This window comes from Coenobita brevimanus, chromosome 90 (assembly GCF_032717465.1).
Source record: "Coenobita brevimanus isolate Jiangsu-jjx chromosome 90, ASM3271746v2, whole genome shotgun sequence".
In the NCBI taxonomy this organism is placed as follows: Eukaryota; Metazoa; Arthropoda; class Malacostraca; order Decapoda; family Coenobitidae; genus Coenobita; species Coenobita brevimanus.
The window spans coordinates 22,589,196-22,600,301 of record NC_137043.1 but is presented as its reverse complement, the minus strand read 5'-3'; the positions used below and the strand labels follow the sequence as shown (position 1 = coordinate 22,600,301).

Here is an 11,106-nt window from a genome sequence, read left to right as displayed (position 1 = left end):
TATATATATATATATATATATATATATATATATATATATATATATATATATATATATATATATATATATATATATATATATATATATATATATATATATATATATATAGATAGATATAGATATAGATATAGATATATATATATATATATATATATATATCACAAAGCAAGGCAAGTTTTAGTGACTGATGGAAGAAATACTCACACTGTGGCCTGTTTTCAATGGATCACAGGAATCCAGGGTTTCTCATCCCTTGCATTTCCCTGCGCCAGTCTGCCTCCACCTCATTATTCCAAAATTCACAGGCACCCACCATACACGCTCTCTCTCTCTCTCTCTCTCTCTCTCTCTCTCTCTCTCTCTCTCTCTCTCTCTCTCTCTCTCCTGTTAAAAAATGAATGCTTCGGACTTGTTCACTCTATGTTCGCTGGTTCAGACCTACAGGAAGTCGTGGAGTGGAACCAAATATACATATTTATCACTTGCTTGGCTCTATACGAGAAACAAGTTATTAAATAATCAGTATGATATATTCGTGTTATCAGAGTCAAACCTTCAAAGTAAATATTACTATTGCTTTATCCATTAGTACAAGCCCAAAGCTGAAGGAATATTTTTCGACAGAAATACATCGAAGGCAACTTCTGTGCTCGTGAATGCGACGCTGCCACATACACAGGTTGGCTGGACGAGGGTGGTTAAGAACTCCTGTCCGCAATAGTACTTTCTCGTATAAATTTATAAATGAGCGTCAAAAGCTTATTAATTCTCAAGAGTTATCAATTTTGAAAAATTTTACCTAAGGAAATGTGGCTTATTGTCGAGCACCAACTTTCATACTGTGTAAGCAGATATATTTTTTCATATTATCGATTGTATTTTTGAAGAGCTTCGACTGCGGATAAAAAAAGAATTCTCCTTCGACGTGTCATGACTATCTCAATGACCCTTCATCAGTTGAAGCTTGTCTTTCATAAACCCTCACATTGCAGTTCTCTTTCCGTGTCAATCGATTTCTTTTCTTTTTTTTTTTTTTTCCTCCGAAAAGTGTTGTCTTGGAAATAATTCTGTGACGCAGCCAATTTTAAGTACATTTGTGGAAGTTTCATATTTAGCGCTTCCGACCAAAAATATGTTTATACAGCCATCATTCCAGTAAAATAGAGTTGAAGTACGCCCAAGGCGGATGGTATCAGCCGCAAGAAGCTTATAAATGGCACCACCTTTTACAAGGAAACTACTGAGCTTTGAAAGCAGGCTGTGAAGTCGGTCACATAATATATATATATATATATATATATATATATATATATATATATATATATATATATATATATATATATATATATATATATATATATATATATATATATATATATATATATATATATATATATATATATATATATATATATATATATATCTGTGAAACTTTCTTTTTTTCGAGACGGAATTATCTCATATTTAAGAATGTTTTCAGACTTTTGGATAGAATTGGGAGTGTTTTCTAGCAAATTTGGAATACATATGTGGAAGTTTATGCGGTTTTTAGCATCACTCACATGACCCTCTGTAGCCTATATCGTAAAAATCTAAATCTCCAGACAACGCTAATACAATAATTCAGTTAGTGTTTCGTGAACCTACATTTCTTGTAGCGGACATGCGCTATATGTCTACGGATATAAGAAATAAAGTAAGAAATGGTAATTATTTACATATTTCAACCAAAAATAAGTTTATACAACCATCATTCCAGTAAAGTAGTTTTGAACTACGTCCAAGGTAGATGCTATCAGCCGTATCTAGTTCGCAACTGGGACCATCTTCTATTCTTGAAGTCAGATAGACTTCGGAAATTCAAAATCCAGTTAATCTCTACACGACAGACACAATATTCCGTTTCAACGCTCCTTCAACCTGATTTTGTTTTAGACCCATTGTGAACAATGAAAATGTTTATAAACTATACCTGAGTACGGCTGTGTATAGTTTTTCCTAATAATGTGTATATGATAATCAATAAACAACTTTCTTGAAAACGGTTTATTGCCTTTCGGGGTGATTTTACCTTGGTAAATAGGGATAATGATATCAAGATGTCACTTTAAAGGCCTAGTTAAGGAGATAAAATGAATTTCATCTCTAATTCTCCAAGTATTTCCACGCCCCTAATGAAACGAAACTCTTTTTGCTTCAAAACTTCAAATGGCAACTTGTTAATCTATTTTATCCTACGTATTACCTCATTTAGCCTTGAGACTTTTTTTTTTTTCCTAGACGGAATTTTTCGTATTCAGGAATGTTTACTTAATTTTCTATTCAAATGGTAGTGTTTCCCAGCTAATTTTGAGTACATTTGTGAAGTTGCAAAATATAGCGTTTTCGTCCTCTATTATGCGGTTTTTCGCATCACTCACATGACCCTCTTCATGACGTAAAAATCCAAACAGTCTGCACACGACATTAATACAATTGTCAATGTACGGAGATGAGGAATAAAGTAATAATTTGTAATTATTTACATAGTATTGCAATAGTGTTTGTAATTTTTCGTACTTAAAGTAGGCTGATGGTATAACAGGAACCTTCACAATGTGGATTTTTTTTTTTTTTTTTACATCGTCAGGATGGCCGATATAATTTTAAAAAGAATTTTCTCGCTAGTTTTGGTGACCCACACATCAACTGATACAATATTCTTAAAAATCTCATATTCCAGCTCTTCTTACGTGTCAAATGATTTCTTTTCATGTTTCCTAAATGTTTTTTTTTCATCCTCAGAAGTATAATCTTTTTGATAATAATTAGGTGTGTTACCACAGTTTTAAGTTAATTTGGGAAAGTTGTATATTAAACGATTTAGCCCAAAGATAGGTTTACATAGACATCACTCCAGTAAGTATCCCCAAAGACAATGCTATCAGCCGTAACTAGATCACCTTTTACGCTTTTATCCGTGGTCACGCCAAAAAAAAAAAAAAAAAAAAAATTGGAAATTATGAGTTAATCTCAACACTTCGGACACAGTAGATGAGGTCGAGTCTCCTGAAACCTGATTTTTTTCCTTTTAGCGCCATCATGAACAATGAAACTGCGTATATGAGGAACCAAGTAATATTTATATATTGCATATCTAAGTACGGCTATATATTTAGTTTTTCTCAACAATATGTATATGATAATCAATAAATAATCGATTTTCTTAAAAAAACATTTATTGTCTTACGGAGTGATATTACTTTCTTAAATATGGATAATGATACGACACGCACCGTCATACTGCGAGAATGATCTCTAAAATACCTCTTTCATGTCTCCTGTCAAACTAAACTGGGTTTAAAACCCTCAAATTGCATCCTTCTTTACCTGTGAATCAATTTCATCCCACGTATTACATAAAGATGTTTTTTTTTATTTTCGTGAAGTTAAGGCTACTATAAAGCCAATAGACATCGAAAATTAAAAATTCGGTTTATCGAAACACGGCAGATGCAACTGTTCATATCGACGCACCTGCAACCTGAAAACTAGAACTGCATGGAAGCAAGAAATGTTTATAAATTGTATATCTCCGTTTTCCTTAATAATGTATATATTACAGTCAGTAAGTAAACTATTTTCTTGTAAACGATTTATTGCCTTTCGGGGTGATTTTTTCTTGGTGTATATGGATAAGGACATCGCACGAACTGCGAAATAATCCATAATTAATATTGTTCACTAGGCTCAAGATGCCACTTTAGAGCCCTAGTTATGCGGGTAAAGATAACACCGGTTTTATCTCTAAATTTCCAAGTTGTTTCCACGTCGCTAATGAAACGAAACTCTTTGAGCTTAAAACCCTCAAATGGCAGCCTTCTTTGCTTGTCAATCGATTTCATCCTACGTAAGTATGGATAATGATATGATACAAACCGTCGTAAGGCGAAAATATTGTTTATTTCAAATCTGATCACTCTTCTCCAGAGGATATTTAAAAGCCCTAGTTATGCAGAAAAAACTAACCTGTTTTATCTCTTAATTTTAAAGGTGTTTCAACGTCCTTAATGAAAAAAAAAAAATCTTCTAACGGTAGCCTTCTTCACCTGTGAATTGATTTCATCCTACGTATTACCTCATTTAGCCTTGGGAATGTTTTCCTTTTTTCATATTTTTTTTTGAACCAAAAATTTTCTCACATTCAGAAATGTTTAATGAAATTTACATACAATTCGGAATGTTTCCCAGCTAATTTGGAGTATATTTGTGGAAATTACAAAATTTAGCCTTCTCTCCCTCAATTATGCGGATTTTTACCCTCACTCATATGACCCTTTCCTTAACGTAAAAATCCAAACAGGCCGCACACAACATTAATACAGTCTATTCAGTGTTAATTACATAACACCACATTGCGATAGTGTTTGTACTTTCTCGGATAAACTCATAGATGGGCTTCAAACTTTTATCAATATTCCATCACACCAGGTATCAGTTTTAAAAGATTCTACATAAGGAAATGTAGCTTTCGGTGTAATACGAACCTTCATAATGTGCAGATATTTTTTTTTTTTTTTATTTAGTCAGGATTTTTCATGTAATTATATATTTATTTTGCAGAAAAAAAAAAAATTCAATGTTTCTTACTGTGGCCCACACATCAAAACAATTATTTCCTTCTTAAACACCTCAGACTCCAGCTCTTGTTATATATATATTTATTATACTTTCTGGTATAAATTTATACATGAGTCCAAGGTTCATCAATATTCTTTCTCAAGAGGGATCAGTTTTGAGAAAATATACCTAATGAAATATGGCTCTCAGTGGAGAACAAACTTTCACAATGTGCAAATATTCATTTTTTCTTTTTTCACATTGTCATGAGGCTTGATGGTAAATCTAAGGTCCTTCTACTGTAAATAAGAAAGATTACTTATTCGAAATTTCTTGACTGTTTCGGTGACTCCTACATCATATATTTTTCTAAATAAGATTTCAACGCCCTCAGGGGCGTCCTCTGAGTTTTCGAAATAATTCTTAGTGTTTCGCAGTCGGTTTTGAGTACATTTGTGGAAGTAGCATATCAGCAATTTCGACCCATAATTTCATATAATCATTCCAGTAAAATAGTTTTGAACTACGCCCAAGGAGGATGCTATCAGGCGTAACCAGTTCAAAACTGGCACCACCTTTTATCCATTAAGTCACGGCTAATATAAAGACAATAGACTCATCTGATATGAAAAATCCAGTTAATCTCAACACGGGAGACCCAACAGTTCATATCGACGCTCCTACAACGTGACTTTTTCAAACCTATGATGAATAATAAAACTAAATATATAAGGAACCAAGTAATTTTTTCAAATTGATTATCTAGGTACGGCTATGAATTTAGTTTTTTCTAATAAATTTCATATGATAAAATAGCAATTTTCTTGTAAACGATTTATTACCTTTCTGAGTGATTTTATCTTTGTAAATATGGATAATGATATCTCACGAACTGCGAAATAATCCATATTTAATATTTGACCAATGGGCTCAAGATGCCACTTTAAAGCCTTAGTTATGCAAATGAAAATGACCCGTTTTATATTTCCAAGTCGTTTCCTCGTCGCAAATGAAACTAAACTCTTTGTGCTTTAAATCCTCAAATGGCAGCCTTATTTACTTGTGAATCGTGTAACATGAACCTTACCAATGTGAAAATATTTTTTTTTTTTTTTTTTTTTTAGTCATAGTGCTTGAAGAAATTTTAAATATCTTCTTTTGCAGAAATTCTCGCTTGTTCCTGTGTCCTATACATCAAATGAAACATGTATTCCTTAAACATCTCAGATTCCTTTTTTTTTTTTTTTTTTTTTTTACTAAATGATTTTTTTACCCTCAGAGGTATCTTCTGAGTTTTGGAAATTATTGTGTTTTTTATATTTTGAGCACAATTGCTGACGTTCTGTATATTATTTAGATCACCCAAGAAATACATTTTTTCAGCTATCACAGCAGTGAAAAGGTTTTGAACTACCCCCAAAGATAATGCTATCAGCCGTAACTAGTTCACCTTTGGCACTATCTTTTATTGGTGAAGTCAAGGCTAGAGAAGAAGCCAGTAGTCATAGGAAAATATAAATCCAGTTAATCTGAACGCTGCAGACACACCAGTTCAGGTATAAGCTCCTTCAATGTGATTTTTTTTTAGAGCCATCATGAACAATGAAAGTGTGTTTATTAGGAAGAAAGTAAGAATTATAAATTGTATAACTTAGTACGGCTATGTATTTAGCTTTTCTTAAAATGAATGTATGATAATAAGTAAATGATTTTCTTGAAAACTCTTTTTTGCATCTCGGAGTGATTTTACTTTCGTAAGTTTGGATAATGATATGACATGAACCGTCTTAGTGCGAAAATATCCTATATTTTATATTAGACGACTGTTCTAGAACTACCACTTTAAAGCCCTCTGCTTTATCTCTAAATTTCGCTGATGAAAAGAAACTCTATTGGCTTAAAACCTCTAAATGGCGGCCTTCTTTACCAGTGAATCGATTTCATCTTACGTATTACTTCATTTAACCTTATTAAAGATTTTTTTTTTTTTTCCCGAGACTGTTCTCACCCTCAAATATATTCTGAATTTTAGGTTCAATTGGGACTGTTTCCCAGGTAGTTTAGAGTATGTTTTTGGAAGTTGCATATTTATAGTTCTCTCCGTGAATAATGCTTTTATAGCATCATTAAAATGACCCTGATCATAACGTAAAAATAAAACAATGTTCCGACGACAAATACAGTTCAGTGTTCCATCAATCTGCATTTATTGTAGTTCTCATGCACTTTATTTCTTAGTCGATTAGGAATAATGTTATAAATGGTAATTAAATATTTGTTTTTGTATTATAAAAGTGTTTGTAAATTTTCGTATAAATGAATAGATGAGTCAAAATCTCATCAATATTCCATTGCATGAGCTATAAGTTCTTAAAAATTTAACTAAGGAATTGTTGCCTTTGGAGGGGCACGAACCTTCATAATGTGCATTCTTTTTTTTTTTCCTCTACATTGCCATGAGTCCCAATGGTATTTTAAAATTGCTTCTAGTGCATTTAAAGAAATAATACTCATTTCATGTTACTTGACTGTTTCGGTGACTTTGACATCAGTTCAAACGTGGCAATCGATTTCTTGTTAATTGTTTTCTATGAACTTTTCTCCCTCAGCATCGTCTTCTGAACTCTCGAAATAATTCTGTTTCTCAGTCAGTTTCGCGTACATTTGTGGAAGTTGCATATTTAGTGATATTGACCAAAAATAAGTTTATACATCCGTCATTCCTATATTATAGTTTTGAACTACGCCCAAGGCGGATGCTGTTAGGCGTACCTAGTTCACAAGTGACACGACCTTCTATCCGTGAAGTCAAGGCAAAAATAAAGCCAATAGACTCACCGAAAATTGAAAATCAAGTTTATCTCGACACGGCGGACACAACAGATCATGTCAAAGCTTCTGGAACCTGATTTTCTTTAGACCCATCATGAGCAAAAAAAAAAAAAAAAAATTTATATGAATATGCAAGTACTGTTAAAAAATTGTATATCTCAGTACGGCTATGTGTTCTGTTTTATCTAATAATGTATATATGATGCTCAAGAAATAAACGATTTTCTTGTAAACTATTTATAGCCTTTCTGAGTGATTTTACCTTGGTGAACATGGATAATACCGCAAGAACTACAAAATAATCCATATTTTATATATGATCACCCTTTTGGGTTGAAACCCTCAAATGGCAGCCTTCTTTACTTTTGAATCTATTTCATCCTACATAATACTTCATTTAGACGAGACTTTTTTTTTTTTTTCCCAGATGGAATGTTCTCATATTCAAAAAAAAAATTCTGAAGTTTAGTTACTATTGGGACTGTTTCCCAGGAAATTTAGAGTACATTTGTGGAGGTTGTAGAATTTACCGTTTTCGCCTTCAATTATGCTGTTTTTAGCGTCACTCCCATGATCCTCAACGTAAAAATTCAATCTCGATGACAATAATACAATTCATAAAGTGTTCATTGAACTTGCATTTTTTGTAGCCGTCAGTCAGTATATGTATACAGATGAATAATAGTTATAAACCATAATTTATTATATATCTCGGTACTGCGATAGTTATTGTCCTTTCTCTTATAATCGTGAAAAGCTCATCAATATATCATTTGGATTAACGAGAACCTTCATAACGTGCAAATATTCTTTTTCTTCTTTTTATACTTAGCATGCCGATGTAATTTTGAAAGAAAAGAATATTCAATGGAAGTGTTTCGTTGACCCACACATTAATTGAAACAGTGTTCACCCTTGATCAGCAACCATAGGCCACATCTGGCCAGACAAAGTTTATAAGCTTGACGCCATGGCGCCATTTAAGAATTCGGCTCACCATCCAAGTAGCTTCCCCTTTGTCTCTTACTTTCGATTGAAGGTGCGTCTGGGTTGCTCGTGTTTTTATAACTCTAATATATTGAAAAAGGCCACATGTGGCCATGGTTGTAAACAACGTTCGTTTTTTTTTTTTTTTTTTTGTATTTTTTGGTAGTCACGCGTACTAATTTTTGCTCAGGGGTTACCCCTTCCTTCCCCCCCTCTACCCTGGACAGATGTAAGGGGGGAATCGGGAACAAGTATACCCCGCCTTCTGTCCCCAACTCCCCCACCCTCCACCTCCAGCTGCCAGTTACTGATTAGACGCAAATTTTCTCATGTCCTGTAAACATGACTGTCGTCGCACACTTTCAACGGCCAAGATTTGGACTATATTTTAAAAAAAATTATTACCGTATTGAACTGCATTTTCAAATTGAAAATATTCACCATCATTGTAATCCAGTGCGGTCCGCTGCACAATTCTGGGTTCCATTGCTTACCTTTTCACTTCCCCCAGCTGTCTCTCTCTCTCTCTCTGAATTTACTTTTCCCACTTTCTTTTTAAATTTATATAACTTTCTCTTTGCTTCTCTCCCCCTCTCCCCCTTCTCTCTGTCTTAAGTCTTCCCCGCCTCTCACCCCTCTCCTCCTCCCACCTTAGGCCTGATCAGGAGTCAGTTATACCGTCACCGCTTCTTTGTATATCGTGTGCAGGCAACATTTATCACACACACTTAGGTCAGATGTATGGAAAGCTAATTTATATATATATATATATATATATATATATATATATATATATATATATATATATATATATATATATATATATAATTGTTCGGCCATACCACGTTTACACCGCTTCCCGTCCGATCAGCGAAGTTAAGCAACGTTGGGTCTGGTTAGTACTTGGATGGGTGACCGCCTGGGAACACCAGATGCTGTTGGCATAACGTTCTCCCTACGTGTCAAGTGGGGTTTTTGGAGGATTAGTGCCCCTCCCCGTAAAACAACTCTAAGCCCTTGGTCACCCCGTTTGGGATACATGGCGTCTGGCAATGAATGAATGAAAAATTTCTCAAGTGCCAAGTTGAAATGGAGAACACCAGACCAATATTCGTAATTTGTATTAGAGTGACCGTTCCACTTCACAGCGGGGTAGCTGGGCTTATAAACTGCACACACACACACACACACCTTAAATTTTGCATTGACAGCGTGGCGACTACAAATATAGTCGTTCTAACAACTGGATCTATTGACTCCAAACCTTCCCTGTCCCAGTCAAACTCCTCATTCAATAACCGGTTATTGAATGAGGAGTTTGACTGGGACAGGGAAGGTTTGGAGTCAATAGATCCAGTTGTTAGAACGACTATATTTGTAGTCGCCACGCTGTCAATGCAAAATTTAAGGTGTGTGTGTGTGTGTGTGTGTGTGTGTGTGTGTGTGTGCAGTTTATAAGCCCAGCTACCCCGCTACGTGAAGTGGAACGGTCACTCTAATAAAAATTACGAATATTGGTCTGGTGTTCTCTATTTGAACTTGGCACGTAATGAGAAATACAATTATATATATATATATATATATATATATATATATATATATATATATATATATATATATATATATATATATATATATATATATATATATATATATATATATATATATATATATATAGATATATATATAGATATATATATATATATATATATATATATTAGCTTTCCATACATCTGATCTAAGTGTGTGATAAATGTTGCCTGCATACGATATACGAAGGAGCGGTGACGGTATAACTGTTGATCAGGTCTAAGCTGGGGGGAAGGGAGGGGTGAGAGGCGGGGAAGACTTAAGACAAAGAACGAGAGAAGGGGGAGAGGGGGAGAGAAGTGAAGAGAGAGTTATATTAAAAAGAAAGAGTGAGTGGGAAAAGTAAATTCAGAGAGAGAGAGAGAGAGAGAGACAGCTGGGGGAAGTGAAAAGGTAAGTACTGGAACCCAGAATTGTGCAGCGGACGACACTGGATTACAATGATGGTGAATATTTTCAGCTTGAGAATGCAGTTCAATACGGTAATAATTTATTCTAAAAATATAGTCCAAATCTTGGCAGTTGAAAGCGTGTGCGACGACAGTTTAGTCATGTTTACAGGATATGAGAAAATTTGCGTCTAATCAGTAACTGGCAGCTGAAGGTGGAGGGTGGAGGCGTTGGGGGCAGAAGGCGGGGTAGACTTGTTCGCGATTCCCCCCTTCCCTCTGTCCAGGGTAGAGGGTAACTCCTGAGCAGAAACTAGTACGGGTGACTGTACCTTTGGTAGTTTTTTTTAAGGCATTAACATGACCATGTCTGAAATCAACGTTTCCTTGTCGGCAACATTTGAGAAGGCTGCAGAGTTATAGGCAAATATGTAACGATAAATGTAATTTTGACAGGTTTTTAGTGCCTTTAGAAAAAAAATTTACAATAAAAAAAAATTCCATACTTTTTTTTTGTGTCAATATTTTCATTAGGCTTAACTCTTCATGTGATAAAATTTTTATAAATGTTCAATGCATATAAGTATTTTTTCTTTTAATTCCCAAATCCGGTGGTTGGTGGTAGGGTTAGTTGGGCATGGTAAACCTAAGATTCCAGCTCGTCTTGTCAAACGATTTATTTTGTTTCCTAAATGTGATTTTCTTCTCA

The 11,106-nt window shown here is 34.2% G+C and overlaps 1 pseudogene; it reads left to right on the top strand.

Moving 5' to 3' along the window:
* The first annotated feature begins 9,246 nt into the window (after nt 1–9,246).
* LOC145411719 (5S ribosomal RNA) lies at nt 9,247–9,362 on the top strand (annotated as a pseudogene).
* The last annotated feature ends 1,744 nt before the right edge of the window (nt 9,363–11,106 follow it).